We start from the raw sequence: 17,541 nt of genomic DNA on the forward strand, positions 1-17,541 counted from the left end.
ACAAGTGTTTGCTCCCCTGGGGGCAGTCAGGGCAAAAAAGCACTTTGTGCTTCTTGTCTTGGGGAGACTCTGGGGGCCACCCAGCCAGCTGCCCCTAAATCACAGTCACGAGTCACGTGTCCAAAGTCTGGAAGGGAGCACTGTTCTCCAGGAGGACTGTAGGTCCATCAGTGGCCAGGCTGGGCAGCTCTGCAGCAGTGGGTTTGTCTCGTGGTCTCCCTCCTGTGGTCCTCTCTCCTCTGCCACATCCTCTCCAGTTTCCTCACTCTGTCCTCTCACCAGTCCTGTTCCTATGGCCACACCCTTCTCACCACCAGCCCCCCACTACCTAGGCCAGTGGGCTCCATCCAAGGCCAGTCTCCCCTAGCCTGTTAAGACCCCAAGCTTCACCTCCTCACTTTCTCCAGGCTGGTACCTTGATAGAGTCTTCCCTGCTGATGCCCCAGTTAGAGACCCCAGTACCTTCCAGAGCCTTCTCTGCTCTTGAGGGAGCACGCACACATCCTACTGTGCTCTGTGCACACAAAAATAACACACAAGCCTTCGGTAACCCAGAGGCGACTGTCTGGGGAGAAAGTGCAACCTTAAGGAGGGAACATGGTCGTGGGGAGGATGTGGGCACCATCTCTAGGGGCCGGGTGGTAACCCTCCAATGAGACAAAGCTGGCAAACTTCAGCCCACAGCTAAACAGGGCTCACAGACAGCTTTTGTTTTGCTTGTGCAATTTTCTAAAATTCTTATTTAGTTGTCATGCATGCTAAGTTGCTTCAATTGTGTCCAACTCTTTGTGATGCTATGGACTAGAACCTGCCAGGCTCCTCTATCCTGGGATTCTCCAGGAAAGAATACTGGAGTGGGTTGCCATGCCCTCCTCCAGGGAATCTTCCCAACCCAGGGATGGAACCAGCATCTTTTAAGTCTCCTGCATTGGCAGCTGGGTTCTTTACCACTTTAGTGCCACCGGGGAAGTCCACTTAGTTGTCAGCATTGTACAATTAGGAGAATTCACATGAAAAACTGTATTACTGGAGTGTTTTGAAAACTTGAAGATGTAGCCATGTGGGATCTACATGGCCACGTGTAGATTTAAGGGGATTAAAGACTGTACCAGAATTTATTTATTTATTTGGCTGTGCCAGGTCTTAGTCATCACACATGGGATCTTTGATCTCACGCAAGGTCTTTAGTTGCCACCTGTGAACTCTCAGTTGTGGCCTGTGGGATCTAGTTCCCTGACCAGGAATCAAACCCAGGCCCCGTGCATTGGGAACTCAATGTCTTAGCCACTGGACCACCAGGGAAATTCCTGTGCCTGAATTTAACATGCCACTGGGGCTACTGTACTCCTTTCCTGGGGCCCTGAGGGCTTCAGGCTGGGGAAGGTCTTACTGGTAAAGATGAGGGGCCACCAGCTCCCTGGGTAACCAGTGCCAGGTGAGGATTTGGAGGAATTCGAAGTCAGGATTCTCTGCTCAGTACCTGCATGTCTGGAATCAAAAGCAGGTAAGTGATAAACTTGCACCTGAATAAACATGGTTTCTCAATGACACTGATGTCAACACTTCTAACCAACTCAGAGGCTGTGTCGGTCAGGAAGTTCCTCAGAGGTCAAGGAAACTCAGTTTTGTGGAGGCCCCTGGGGAGGGGAAGGGTGGAGGGGGGTGCTGGCTTCAGGGACAGGTAACCAGTAGTCACATAGGGCCCATGCTTGGTTTAATGCTCTGCTGATGTTACCTTAAATTAATGATGTTTTGAACAAGGGTCCCATAGTTTCATTTGCACTAAGAATCTGACAGCAGTACAGGAGACCCGGGTTCAATCCCTGGATCAGGAAGATCCCCTGGAGAAGGGAATGACAACCCACGCCAGTATTCTTGCCTGGAGAATTCAATGGATAGAGGAACCTGGTGGGCTATAGTCCATGGGGTTGCCAAGAGTCAGATATGACTGAGCGACTGACCCTTTCACTATCAAGCAATTTCCCCAAATTATGTAGCCAGTCCTAGCAGAGCTTAACCAACCCAGGACCACCTATCTCTCCAAAGAGATATGTTTCACATGAGATGCTTTTTAAAATTTTTTTATTATTCTTTGACCACCCTGCTCTGGCATGCAGGATCTTTGTTCCCTAATCAGGGATCGAACCCATGCTTCCTACAGTGGAACTCAGAGTCTTAACCATTGGACCACCAGGGAATTCCCCAGATAAGATGCTTTAAGGAGACTTGAAATGTTGATGGATGCCCCCAGGGCTCTGGTGCTCTGAGCAGAGAGTGATTTCACGTGATACTGCACCCACTAGTGAAATTAGAGAATCCAGTCAATGGATGATGGAGCTTCCAAGAGAATGTGGGAACAACTTAACACACTGTTAAGTGATCAGAAGGTTGCTGCTGTCTCAGGGGGCTGAAGTTAACATCTTTTCTGCTTTAAGAAATTTTGCAGATTGTTGGATGGGTGGACCTGAGTCAGCTACATGAGGCTACACGTGGAGTTGTGGTGGTGTGAACCTGCAATGCTCACAGCCTTCAAGTAAATGTAAGTGTTTTGGAAACCTCTGGAGAGTCATCTGCTCAGGGTTGCTACTTTCCTTCCAAAGGAGTGTACATAAATACCTGGCTGCCACAACATTAACTTAGACAAATGCTTTCAGGATTTAAACCCCTGCGATGGCATATTTCTGCAAGTGTATTAGAGTCTTTTGCTAGAATTCTAGCTCACACATGGTGCTGTGCTCAGTCACTTAGCTGTATCTGACTCTTTGCGATCCTGTGGACTGTATCCCTCCAGGCTCCGCTGTCCGTGGAATATTCCAGGTAAGAATACTGGAGTTGACTGCCGTTTCCTCCTCCAGGGGATCTTCCTGACACAGGGATTGAACCCATGCCTCTTGTGTCTCCTGCAATGCCAGGTGGATTCTTTACCACTGTGCCACCTGGGAAGCTCAAACATGGACCTTATAGTAATTAAAAGATGAAATGAGGGAATTCTTTGGTGGTCCAATGATTGCGACTCCGTGCTTCCACTGCAGGGAACTCAGGCTTGATCCCTAGTTGGGGAACTGAGATCCTGCAAGCTGCATGGTTTGGCAAAAAAAAAAAAAAAGGGAATTGATAGATTGTTATGGGTTGAATTGTGTCCTCTCCAAAGCAAATGTTGAAGTCCTAAGCCCCAGTACCACAGAGTGCAACATTGTTTAGAAATAGGGTCAATGTTGATGTAATTAGTTAAGATGAGGTCACACTGGAGTTGATGGAAGCTTAATCTAATGTGACCAGTGTCCTTGTAAGAAGAGGGAAGGATGCACAGACACCCCGGTGAGATAGCCATGTGATGATGACCGAGGCGGAGGTGGAACACTACAGCTGCTGGACGGTGAGTGTCAAGGTTTGGCGGCCACCCCAGTAGGGGGTAGGGCTCCGAAGGCGTCTTCTCTTCAGCTCGTTGAGGGCTCTTGATTTTGAATTTCACCCCTGAAAGTGTGAGAGAACACACTTCTGTTGTTTCAAGCCACCCAGGTTGTGGTAGCCTGCCAGCAGTCCTAGGAAACTAACCTGGAATATATAGGTCTTCCTCAAATATATCTTTTTTCTTTTTGGGTAAATCCAATTCTTTGTAGATATCTAGATTTACAATTTAAAAGAAAAAGAGGCACTCTATATTTTTTTTTATATCTGGATCTCACTTAAAGCTCCCCAAATATTGCACTCATTAGTAAACTTCAGTATTTTTAATGGGTGCTGAAGTGCTTAGTACTATAATACTATTAACAAGAGGTGATTCTAGTCTGTGAGTATTACATTAAAAAGAGTAGCTTTCATGAATGAGGGTGTAACTATTACAGTGAATATGTAGGAATTCTCGAATGTGATCACAGGCAGTAGCACTTTGTCTCTTGTTGTCCTTAAGTTTCTCTGTAGGCTTAGTCCTATCCTTGTTCAGGCTGAAAGAGCTAGAAGATTTTCTGGTTATTTGAAGTTTTTTTCTGGTCACTTTCAGGCCCAATAAAAATTAATATGCTTGGGTTGGTATGGTATTAAAGCTTGAACCGTCTCTAAAACTTCTTTCCTGTTCATCCATCCAGGATTAATACGTGAGCACAGAGTGAACTTCTGGAGTGATGGAGCCAGTACACTTTTGGAGCGTTTGCAATAACACTTAGCTGTTCTAATGAACACATGCCGCGCTACTGATCCAGAAGCAGGTGCAGAAGCGAAGTGTGCGGCTCGCAGGCCAGATGGAAATAAGTGACGCATAAAATCCATGCATGATATTTATTTCTCAGAAAAGTGATGCATCGACTAAAGTTTTTCTGAATCGCTTTAAGACATCATCTAACGCCAATAAAAGGTCTGCTAACTAGCTACAGCCTGGGACATGTCCTGGGGGTGGTCTAATGAGTCTGTAAATAAATATGATCCATGTATAATCTAAGCATGAATAAGCCACACTAGGAAAACTCCCTCATTCCCATTCTAATTTCTCATGAGCACTCAGAAAATTTACTAAAACCTCCAGGAGGTTTGACCAAAGGAAGTTACGAGTCTTGACCCTGCAAACAAAACCATTGCTGCTGTCTTCTTGCTTGTCTGTTTAAAATTTAATCTCAATTATGGTCGTTCAAACCATAGCCAGGGGAAACGTGGCATCTGGAAAGATAGCTATTTAAGGAAACTAAGAGTTCAGCTTTTAAAATAGGCTATAGGAATATATGTGCAATCACTAACTTTCCCTCTTAGGAAGGCAAAACAGCACTCTAGGTCTCTCCCAACAAATACACTATGATCCACACCTTGGCCTTAGGATGTTAATATCTGAAAGGACTCTTTATACCTGCCTGACTCTGGGGAGAGAGTTGAATAAGTGAGAGCTCTTTGGGTCTGAAGAGCAGTTTCATGGAGGAGGCTGTGCAGTGCCGGAGTTTCAGTTTTGGAGGAACATGAGTGAGCTATGACCCAGAAGAGCTTTCCCGGAAGTGATTCAGTGGTGCTTCTTCATCTCAGTATGATGCCCAGACACAGTACTCACGTTCAGTGGCTCCATCATAAACGTTTACTGGGGGAGAAACTCCTAATGAGAGGCTGCATTGTGTAGATGGGGCTACACTGGCTAGCTCTGCCCCTTATTTCCTGTGTGGTTTCGACAAGTTACTTATCCTCTCTGTGTTTCCATTGCCTCGTCTGCAAAATGATGAGTGGTTCAGCTGATAAAGAATCTACTTGCAATGCAGGATACCTGGGTTCAAATTCCTGGGTAGGATCTATCCCGTAGAGAAGTGAATGACTACCCACTCCAGTGTCATTGCCCGGAAAATTCCATGGGCGTAGGAGCCTGGTGGACTACAGTCCATGGAGTTGCAAAAAGTTGGAGATGACTGAGAGACTAACATATTCACTTTTTTTCCCCTTCAGATGTAAAAGAAACAATTATGAGAGTAATTGGCATTTAGCAGGGTTATATAAGTGTTGCTGTTGTTATTACAGTAGAAGTATTAATATTCTCCTTGAATGCTGACTTTCAGAATGTTGAAGTGGTTCTCCATATTTCATAAGCTCAGTAGAAGAGTATAGAAGAGTTATAGCTTATCAAGATGATATTTTCATGTCCAAGTAGCATTTGATATTTAAATATCTTGAAGCTTTTTTTTAAATTAATATATGCAGTTGAGTACTTATTCATTAAATTTACTGCTTGCCAAATTCCATGCTAGATACTAAGGAAACCAAGCAGCTAGTGAAAGTTAACGTGTTAGTCGCTCAGTCGTGTCTGACTCTTTGTGACCCCATGGACTGTAGCCTGCCAGGCTCCTCCATCCATGGGCTTCTCCAGGCATGAATACTGGAGTGGGTAGCCATTCCAGGGAAAGTGAAAGGTAAACAAAGTCATTCTTTGTTTTTCTTCTAAGTTTTTATAATCTAAATCTTATTGGTTAAGAAACATTTTTTTTTGTCCAGTCTTACAAATTTTCTGAAACCACTTCGACTTTGTATCTTAAATATTTACACTTTCATAAACTGGTCCTCACAGGACTCCTTTGCAGCCTTCTTTGGCTTACTAACAAAGCTTCCATTAAAGAAGAAATCAACTGATGTTCAGTGTATTTGTATAAGAATAATTTCAGTTTTAAAAATAGGTTAGATTTATTTGAAACAGACATTTGAAAAAAGTTCTAAGTGCGTTATCTTGTATTTGTTTATTTTTCCCCCGTAGAGTGAAAAGCAGAAGGTGTTTCAACATAGCAGGAGAGTGGGTGATTGAGGGTGCCGAGGCTGTGAGCCCTGGGAGGTGCCTCCAGTAGGGCTGGCAGTAGCTGACACATGCTATCACTCCCTCTTCTGGGTTCATGAATGCCACGTACCTGATGGCATTCTTCTTTGTAGAGTCTGGATGCCACATCACAGCCCAGCTCCAAGCAGAGCACCAAGTGACTCCCCCAGGACACAAGGAGTCTTCATTTGAGGTGAGACTTATTTTCACCCCAAGTCTGCAGGAGACTGTGGTTAGCAGTCAGGTACATGCTTACATTTAAAGGCTCCATATTAGCACCTAGTGCTGGGGTAACTCAGTACTACAATCTGGGTGGCTGAAACAATAGCAACGCATTGTCTCCCAGTTTGGGAGACTCCAAGTCCAACACTGGAGATGAGGCAAGGCTGTGCGCTCTCCAAAGTCTCTGGGAGAGGATCCTTCCTTGCTTCTTCTAGCTTCTGATGGTCTTGGCAATCTTTGGCTTGTAGGTGCAATCCTGTGATTGTCACCTCACATAACGTTCTCTGGGTGTCTTCACTCTGTCTTCCTCCAGACACAGTGTGTCTGTATGTCTGTGTGACTGTGTTTCTTTTCCTCTTGGAAGGGCAGCAATCAGGTTAGATTAGGGGCCCACTTATTTTAGTATGACCTTACCCATTACATCTACAGTGATCATATTTCCAAATTCAGCCACATTTGTGGAGCTGCTGGTTCCGGAGTGTGGGGATGTGTGGGTTTAGCACCCAGGACATTGGGAGTGCCCATGGGCTCTGCGGCAAGATGTCGGATGAGGCAATAGGCTTGCGGTTCTAAGAAGGACTTGAATTTAGCGGGCGGGGACACTATTCAATCTGGTACAGGTTCTTTGTCTTCTTGTCTTCATCACACAACTGGCTTTTCCCCATCGGTAGTTGCTGCCTTGGTCTTGGAGGGTAAGAAAGAGGGCTGGCATGGGAGAGAAGAGACACAAGTGATGGGGGAAGGCCATGAGAGGCTCTGTCTGCTGGCAAAGGGTAGTGATGGTGGATGAGCACCATCCAGGTGCATTGGAATATGCACCTGGGAGAGGTGGGGGCCTGCACATTAGGAAGAGGGACACATTTCACCCACTCACAGCTTGGTTCACAGCTGGAACCAACCCACAACTGCAGACTGCCTTGCTTACTGTCCCTCCTCCACCCCCCCACAACCTCCCCACCCCACCTCCCACGTGTAGGGTCTGGATTGTTCCTCTCCCAGCTCGACTGATTGTACAGGACCAACTAGGGGGTAGGGACTTCCCTGGCAGTCCAGTGGTTAAGACTCTGCCCTTCCACTGCAGAGGTCATGGGTTCAATTCCTAGTTGGGGCACTAAGGTCCTGCCTACCGTGGGGCTAAAAAAAAGGGGGCATACTGCACAGTCGGTAACTTAGATTCTGACCCTGTTTCCCAAAAAGTCTCCACATTTCTTGGTTCACCAGAATCATGAATTTACCAGAAGTTTTATTTTCTAAAATGTCGGCCGCAGTCATAGTCGCAGTCCTGCAATATCTATAGTGACAGATTTAGACGTACCTTGAGGCTTATCTTCACTCATTACGCTCTGCAGCACTTCTGGGTTTTTCTGTACAGAACCTCTTTCTAAGGGTTCAGACAGCCAAAGGGCATATGTGGAATTTTTAATAATTCTTTCTCTCCATGGGTTGGGCAGTTGGGGCAGAGAAGGTTAATGCCACTTATTACTTATTCTACAGCTTATTGCCTTGCAGTCTACACTAAGGACATTATGCACATTCACTTCTTGCCTCATTTTCTGGGCAGTAGCATTGTTGCCGAACCATGTTATAATTTTGCTTGTTTTTCAGACATAATGTTTGCAACCTAGTACCATACATTTTTCTGTTGTCTTAAACATAAAAGCTGGAAAGAAATACCATTCTCTACTTTTTTCAACGTATTATGTTTCCGAGGATCAACATAATTCTTTGCATAAGGTTCTGACAGACCATTCTCTTCCAGTTAAAAAAAAATTTTTTTTTTCCAGTTAGGTAATTAAGATTTCTTGGTGACATGATGGATTTACATATTTATATAACTTTATAATTATGTCTGATCCTTTTATTATTCTACAATAGAGATGTTTTTGTCTGCCCATAAAGATCCATTCTTTTTATATTTCAAAACAATTGTCAAGTCACATCACCAGTTTCAAACTGTACTGTGAAACGCATACTGTGACTGAATAGTCATTTCTATAGAAGTCGATGTATTTGATTAAGCACTTATGGAGGACCGATGCTGTTGCTGCTGAGGTCTTTGTGGAGCAAAGCCAGAGAGAGTAAATAAGAGTGAGAAAGAACAGAATAACGCTGAGAACAGAGGGCAGTGTCTGGGGAGTCATGAAGCTTGTCCCCAAGTGGTCCTGGGCAATGGCCCTCCACCCTTGGTGCACAGAGGACTCACTTGGGAACTTTTAGCGCTGATGCCCAGGCCTGACCCCCAGAGACATTGACTTCATTGATAGGATGTGGACCAGCATCAGATTTTCATCCCACGTGTCAGGGAACCGGAAACCTAGTGGATGCCATATATAATTGCCAATTGATTTCAGAATATCTCAGTTCTTGAAGTAGAGAAGGGGAAAGAAAAAACTTGCTTCCTCACTTAAAAATAAAACTTGACTACTCCAGATTTCGAACCAGACTAGAGATCTCTGTGAGGAGTGGGTTTATGGTCCCTTGAACGCTGCTGGTGCCCTGAGGCTCTCTCACAATGACCCTGGCTCCACCAAGCCAAGCTCCAAAGGAAGGAAGGGGATGCTCCGTGTCTCTAACTCCCTGGCTCAGTCCTAAGCTCACAGCCTGACCCTAAAGGGCCTGTGCAGAACTGAGAGGCTGGGACTTTTGGGTAAGTTCTTACTAATGACGAGACTGGAAGGTAAAAGATAAGATCACAGCTCCACGACCCCGAAACCTCAAGGTGGAAGGTGGGGCCACTTGTCTCTTGCAGCTTGGATTCTTTTTCTTTCAAATGAGTGGAATCATCAACCTTGAGGGTAGGTTATCTGCAGGGTTGGGGGCAGGTACTTAATGAGATAGCGTTTATAATATAGCATCTGACACATCATTGGGTATCATTGATGGGGAGCTTTGGGCATTATAAGATTCAAACTATCATAAACCTGTGACACCTGCTTCACATGAGACTAGCTTGGGACCTGCCAACCTGGTTGTGGGTTCACTTCCCTCTTCAGTTCAGTTCAGTCACTCAGTCATGTCCGAATCTTTGCGACCCAATGGGCTAGAGCACGCCAGGCTTCCCTGTCCATCACCAACTCCTGGACCTTGCTCAAACTCAAGTCCATCGACTCAATGATGCCATGCAGCCATCTCATCTTCTGTCATCCCCTTCTCCTCTTGCATTCAATCTTTCCCAGCATCAGGGTCTTTTCTAATGAGTCAGTTCTTTGCATCAGGTGGCCAAAGGATTGGAGCTTCAGCTTCAGCATCAGTCCTTCCAATGAATATTCAGGGCTATTTCTTTTAGGATGGACTAGTTTGATCTCCTTGCGGTCAAAGGGACTCTCAAGAGTCTTCTCCAACACCACAGTTCAAAAGCATCAAGTCTTCGGTGCTCAGCTTTCTTTATGGTCCAACTCTCATAGCCATACATGATTACTGGAAAAACCATAGCCTTGACTAGATGGACCTTTTGACAGACTTCCCTGTGGAGGACACCTGCAGTCACAGTTAAGTCTAGCCCTCTCCTCACAGCCTAATCACAAGGCCAGTGAAAAGTCATTCATCACACTTTCCTCTGCAGCACCTCAGGAGTTCACCGTCTACAGGGACCTTCTATTTTTTTAGTAGAAACTGGCACTGGGTATGTCAATCCCTTCCTGGATTCAGTTCAGTTCAGTTCAGTTCAGTCGCTCAGTCATGTCCAACTCTTTGTGACCTCATGAACCACAGCACGCCAGGCCTCCCTGTTCATCACCAACTCTCGGAGTCCACCCAAACCCATGTCCATCGAGTCGGTGATGCCATCCAACCATCTCATCCTCTGTCACCCACTTCTCCTCCTGCCCCCAATCCCTCCCAGCATCGGGATCTTTTCAAATGAGTCAGCTCTTCGCATCAGGTGGCCAAACTACTGGAGTTTCAGCTTCAACATCAGTCCTTCCAATGAATATTCAGGACTGATCTCCTTTAAGATGGACTGGTTGGATCTCCTTGCAGTTCAAGGGACTCTCAAGAGTCTTCTCCAACACCACAGTTCAAAAGCATCAATTCTTTGGTGCTCAGCTTTCTTCACAGTCCAACTCTCACATCCATGCATGACCCCTGGAAAAGCCATAACCTTGACTAGACGGACCTTTGTTGACAAAGTAATGTCTCTGCTTTTTAATATACTGTCTAAGTTGGTCATAACTTTCCTTCCAAGGAGTAAGCATCTTTTAATTTCATGGCTGCAGTCAGCATCTGCAGTGATTTTAGACCCCCTCAAAATTAAGTCAGCCACTGTTTCCACTGTTTCCCCATCTATTTGCCATGAAGTGATGGGACTGGATGCCATGATCTTAGTTTTCTGAATGTTGAGCTTTAAGCCAACTTTTTCACTCTCCTCTTTCACTTTCTTCAAGAGGCCCTTTAGTTCTTCTTCACTTTCTGCCATATGGGTGGCGTCAGCTGCATATCTGAGGTTATTGATATTTCTCCCAGCAACCTTGATTCCAGCTTATGCTTCCTCCAGCCCAGCGTTTCTCATAATGTACTCTGCATATAAGTTAAATAAGCAGGGTGACAATATACACCTTTGATCGACTCCTTTTCCTATTTGGAACCAGTCTGTTGGTCCATGTCCAGTTCTAACTGTTGCTTCCTGACCTGCATACCAGTTTCTCAAGAGGCAGGTCAGGTGGTCTGGTATTCCCATCTCTTTCAGAATTTTCCACAGTTTATTGTGATCCACACAGTCAAAGGCTTCGGCATAGATATACCCAGCCCCTTTTCCTTGTGTTGGAGCCCATTGTAACACAATGCAACACACAGTACAACATGATGCAACGCAGTGAAGCCAATAGTCCTCAGAGACATACAGGAATAAGAGATGGATTTTTTTCTTTTGTTATTTTTAAAACATAATTTTATGATTATATTTATTTATTTATTTTTGACCATGCTGGGCCTTCATTGCGGCTCAGGCTTTCTCTAGTTGTAGTGAGTGGGGGTAACTCTTCTTCGGGGTGTGTGGGCTTCTCATTGTGGAGGTTTCTCTTGTTGCAGAGCACAGGCTGTAAGGTACACAGGCTTCAGAAGTTGCGGCTCCCAGGCTCTAGAACACAGGCTCAGTAGCTGTGGCACATGGGCTTGGTTGCCCAGAGGCATATGGGATCTTCCTGGATCAAGGATGGAGCCCACATCTCCTGGATTAGCAGGCAGATCCTTTACCACTGAGCCACCAGGGAAGCCTGGTGGATGTGGATTTCTAAAGGAAGGAGTCTTGTGCCATCCTCCAGAGCATGTGGTGGGCAGAGTGCAGATGCTACACAAGCCTCTCAGAAGGTGAACGTCTTTCTGGGTCACTAGAATCAGCCCTGTTCTAACAGAGATTTCCAGAGGAGGAAGTGAAGACCAGCACCCCATTCTCCCAAGCTGGAGGGCAATGCCCCGTTATTATTGCTATCGATATTACAACATCTATTAGAGTTGATGAGTCACTCATCATGACAACACGGGACCTGTGGCACAGGATTTTCAGAGGGTTGTTCCTGAGCTGATGCCAGTGACTGGTGTGTTCTGTTTCTGGGTCACGGCAAGATATGCTCAGAATGTGAGAGTAGATATTTGAGAAATTTTAGAGACAACCGATGTTGCCAGGAGACCAGTGGTACAGACTGGGGTCAGACAGCAGGGCTTGGAGCAGTCTGAGCGCTGTGACACTCACTTGGTGAGTCAAAGATGACACTGGCTGCAGATTAGCTGTGCCCTGTGGGACCACGCCTCGGTCCATGTGACCTGGTCCTTTACCACAGATGGCCTGGGGTGGTAGCCTTTGGAATCATTCCTCTTTTTGCAGATGGGGAAAACAACTGCTCAGTCCATGGCAGAGTCAGGTGAGAGGAGAACCGGAGTCATCAGCGGACTTCACACCTGACTCCTCAGCCACTGTCTCATAAAAGCCTCAAACCAACAAGGTGTTGAAAAGCTGAAACTAAATACTGAAAGGGGGTTAGAGCTCCAGCTGGTGTGTGGGCCCTGGGGAGAACAGAGAGACAGTTATTTCTTTTGTTTACTATGGAAACATAGTAAAAAAAATCCTGGAGCTTCTCTGTAGAGGGGGGAAGAGTGATTTCCTGTGATTTTAAAAGAACAACCACCACCAGATTGAGCCTAGACTGAGGAGAGATGGGAGAGACCTGCATTTCTGTATATTTGAATTGGAGAGCCAAGAGGGGGGTAAAAAGCATATAGCCAGAAGTGGAGATTAGTTTCACTCATTCCCTATTTTGGGGCACCTAACATGTGGTAAGCACACTGTTCTTGGTGCTGAGAATATAAACTCCAATTAGCCTCCTCCTCCTCTTCCAGAGTTTACAATCGAGTGGGAGGGACAGATGACTTAACAGACACCTTCTGCTGACAATGAGAAGCCTAGTGCTACTACTGTTTTGAAAAATGAAAGTGAAGTCGTTCAGTCGTATCCGACTCTTTGTGACCCCATGGAGTGTAGCCTGCCAGGCTCCTCCATCCGTGGGATTCTCCAGGCAAGAATACTGGAGTGGGTTGCCATTTCCTTCCCCAACTACTGTTTTAGGAAGTGGAAAAAGTGAACAGTGGAGTCCCTGCCCTCATGAAATTTACATTCAGGCAGGAGACTGAGTCAGTTAACAAGTACATATACACTTTTCAAGAAGTCATACAAAGGAGAAGGAGAAAAGAAAGCGATCAAGGGGCGAGAGAGGGCAGAGAGGAGGCCTGTGGAGGAGGTGACCTTGGAGCAGAGACGTGATCACAAAAAGGCTTGATGGGTGATGTGACAGGTGGTGGCCAATGAGCAGACATGAGAGCAACACCAAGCTGAGACCAAGGACATCTTGAATAGCTTAGTCCAGGAGGTGAGACCTGAGATGATCCTGGAGGGGTGAGGGGTCAGCCTGGCACCATGGGGAGCTTGGAAGGGGTGTATAGGCACAGGTAAAAGTAGATGGTGAGTGTTCTGTATTTGGGAATCCACGTTCAGTGAGATGTCGGGCAGAGTGAGGTATGTACGTGTATTGGGTGGGATGCGGCATGTTTGAACAGATGCTGGAGCAAAAAGCAAGGGCCGGAGCAAGAAAAGCCTGTGTGCAATGCGAGGTTGTTCGTACTTTAGCCTGAAAGCAATGGGGGATATGGAGGGATTTTTTTAAGCATAGGATCTTGATCACATTTGTTTTCAGAAATGTCTCTGTGGGAGCAATATAGACAATGGATGGAAGGCAGGTCATGAAGATAAAGTAGGAGAGCACAGGAAACATCCAGCGGAGAGTGTGAGGACCAGAGGAGGAGGCAGATCTTAGATCCAGACAATAAAGACTTGCTTATTGATTGGACAGGGTGGATAAGAGAATGAGGGAGATGGGTCTCAAGTTTCTAGAATAAACAAGTGAGTGATGCTAAATAGTCCTGGCAAAAGGAAACTGGGAAAAGGAAGTAGGTCCTAGGAAGTCGGTGATGTCATTTAGAACTTGTTAATTTCAGGTGACTTCAAGGCATGTAGGTGAAGGCACCAACTGAGTAAGCAGTGGATATGTGTGTTTGCCTCCATTTATTGGAACTTGTCGATGGGAATGCTGAGTCTGCTGTGTAATGACTGGAGCAGGTTCCCTCTGGAGATGTTTCCCATTGTTCTCTTCACATTCCTGGAGTCAGGACATGCCTATGGCCGTAATTTCTCTGCGACATTATTGGAACTACGGTAAGTTTTCTCTGCGGTGTTTATGATCCCTCCACACATAACAGCAGGCACTGTTCTAGCTGCTTTTTCTCCAGGTGCCCATTCTCTCTCAGAACAACCTGTAAAACAAGTGCTACCGATCCTTTTATAGACGGGCAAATGGAGGCACAGAGAGCTTAAGTAACTTGCCAAGGTCACACAGTGCCTAAGCGGCAGAACTGAGACGAAGTCACTCAGTCGTTTCAGACTTTGTGGCCCCATAGACCGTAGCCTGCCAGGCTCCTCCATCCATGGGATTTTCCAGGCGGGAATACTGGAGTGGGTTGCCATTTCCTTCTCCATAAGTGGCAGAGGTCAGATTCAATCCAGGCACTTGGGATATGGGCTTTGTGCCAGGTTTTTTTTGTTGTTGTTATTTTTGTTCAGTCACTAAGTCGTGTCCAACTCTTTGCGACCCCATGGACTGCAGCAGCCAGGCTCCTCTACCCAGTTCTACCCTCCAGTTCTCCACTATCTCCCAGAGTTTGCTCAAATTTGTGTCCATTGAGTGGGTGATGCTATTTAACCATCTCATCCTTTGCCTTCACCCTTTGCCCAGCACTCTATTCTTGCCCTGAGGCTGGAGGCTCTACCAATCTCTGATGGCCTTCTGTCTTTACCCTCCAGGGACTCCACCATTTCCTGAGGGAGTATAGAGGTTCAGCAAAGGCCCATGCTCATGTCCAGAACATTCTTGTTTAGTTCTTTCGCAGCACTTCCCGGAGGATCACACTCAAGTTCTGTGTCAGTCATTTGGGGTCAAAGTTGTTGACCGAACACTTAATTTAATAGTGACAGAAAGAGAGCACTGGAGAAATAAATAACCATGGTGGAGGGTGCCAGGATTGATGCTTGAAGGTATGATTCTGGCTGACAGCAGCTCTTTTCCAATTCTGGGTTGCAATCCCATAGTAGGTTGGGAAATCTGTTTAGTAGATTGTGAGCAGCAGTCTTTAGAAATAATAGGATAGAATAGAATAGGATGTGTCAGAGTGTATGACATGTCATATGGGTAAGTTATGTGTGTAGACGTATATTTAGGTCATGCCAGAAATGTATTTCTTATTGTGGTTTGTGGTAAAAAAAAAAAAAAAAGTTTGAATAAACTGGGCTAGAGCAGCCTTTACTGTGCTAACCATCCATGACCAAAACAACATTCACTGGACTGTTTTGCTCTCAAATGAAATGAGATCAATATATATTTGTGTTGTTGCTACTTAGTTGCTAACTCAAGTCTGACTCTTTGTGGTCCCATAGATTGTAGCCCTCTGGGGTCCTCTGTCCATGGGGCTTCCCAGGTTCTTTACCCCTGAACCACCAGGGAAGCCCCCTGTGCCTGTGTGCTTTAATAGTAAACATATTTGCATAGCACATGGGCACTAAAGGTGATGTGTCTGTAGATCTAAAGCTTGGACCAGGATTCTGCTGGAGATTGTTCATCTGGAGAGTCTGTGACAGGTGGATGGTAGGTTGTCAAAGTAGAAGATTCACTAGGAGACAGAGTCAACTTGAGTGAGTGTATGAATGAATAAAGAAGAAGCAGAGGGAAGAACCCTGGAGAATCACTTACCTTGAAGGTGGAGACTTAGGAAAAGGAGTTCACCAGAATTACAGTAATGGGCTTCCCAGTGGCACAAGTGATAAAGAAAGTGAAAGTCGCTCGGTCGTGTCCGACTCTTTGTGACCCCAAGGACTATACAGTCCATGGAGACTATACTCCATGGAGTGGCTAGCCTTTCCCTTCTCCAGGGGACCTTTCCAACCCAGGGATTGAACTCAGGTCTCCCCAATTGCAGGTGGATTCTTTACCAGCTGAACCACCAGGGAAGCCCCGTGGTCAAGAACCTACCTGTAATGTAAGAGACAAAGAGACACGGGTTTGATTCCTGGGTCTGGAAGATCCCCTGGAGGAGGGCATGGCAACCCACTCCAGTATTTTTGTCTGGAGAGTCCCAAGGACAGAGGAGTCTGGTGGGCTACGTAGGGTCACAAAGAGCCGGACACGACTGAACCGACTTAGCATGCACCGATGCATGGTGATGGAATAGACAGAGGTGGAAGCAAAACCAGGAGGATGTTGGCCAGGAGAGAGTCAAGATTGTCAAGTGTGGCAGGAGTTCAAAGTAGATAAGACCTGAAAAAGCACAGACTGAATTGAGCGACATGAAGACCTTGCTTGGCAGTGGTGGCAGTCACGCTGCAGAGGGCTGAGTGTGAGCGAAGACAGAGATGTTGGGGAATGGACAACTCTTCCAGAACACTGGACAGTGAAAGAGGGAGGGCAGGAAGCCACTGGCTGGACAGGGGAGAATCGGCTTCTCTTGAGAGTTTAGTCTCACAGAAAAAGACAAAATATTTTATAAGCGAGGCTTACAGGAAGCCACAGGGATACTTAATCTTTGTTAGAAGGGATGCAATGAAGCTATGGGTTTCTCCCCCTGTTTTTCATCATCTCTGAATTGTCACATAAGAATTTCTGTTAATTGCTAAGACAAAGAACTGTGACAGTGACTGCTGTTGATTCTGGTTATTTATGCAAATAGTGGCTAAGATCATTTTGGAATTATGACTTCAAATTGTAGAACATAATACAATCAAATGCCCAGAATTAGGAAGGGGAAAAAAAAGTCAGTGGGGGAAGCATAGATGAAGTAGTAGCCATAAGGAAACTACACTGATATAGGTTAACAATATCACTTCTCTCAATGCATAAAGAATAATGAAATAATGGACTGTATTCTGAAAACTAAAAATACTGTGAACAGTTGATAGAATGCTAAAGAACAGATGATATTTTCTCTACTTTTATAATGAAAAACAGACTTATTAAGTTACTTTTTGTTTGTCTTTTTGCTTTATCACATCTCTGAGAGAAATCAGGGGCAGGCATCTTATCACTGACCTGTATGAGTCAAGATAAGAATTCTCTGTTGAGGTCTAGCTTTGGGGGCTGTAATTATCACAGTCCCAAGGCAGATTCCCAAGTGTTGCATAATTATTGCAACAACTAGCCTTTAAAAAGTAAGAAAATTGGGTCTAAGTATGAACATTTGTATTTTAGTCCTTCTTTCCTCTAAGAATGAAGAAAGCCCTGGGACCCTTGATTTTCACCCTTTTCTAACAACCTTTAGCTAGGATTTTTCCAGTAGTCATGTATGGGTGTGAGATTTGGACTATAAACAAAGCTGAGTGCCAAAGGATTGATGCTTTTGAACTGTGGTTTGGAGAAGACTCTTGAGAGTCCCTTGGACTTCGAGGAGATCCGCCCAGTCAATCCCAAAGGAAACCAGTCCTGAATGTTCATTGGAAGGACTGATGCTGAAGCTGAAACTCC

This window comes from Dama dama, chromosome 26 (genome assembly GCF_033118175.1).
Source record: "Dama dama isolate Ldn47 chromosome 26, ASM3311817v1, whole genome shotgun sequence".
Lineage (NCBI taxonomy): Eukaryota > Metazoa > Chordata > Mammalia > Artiodactyla > Cervidae > Dama > Dama dama.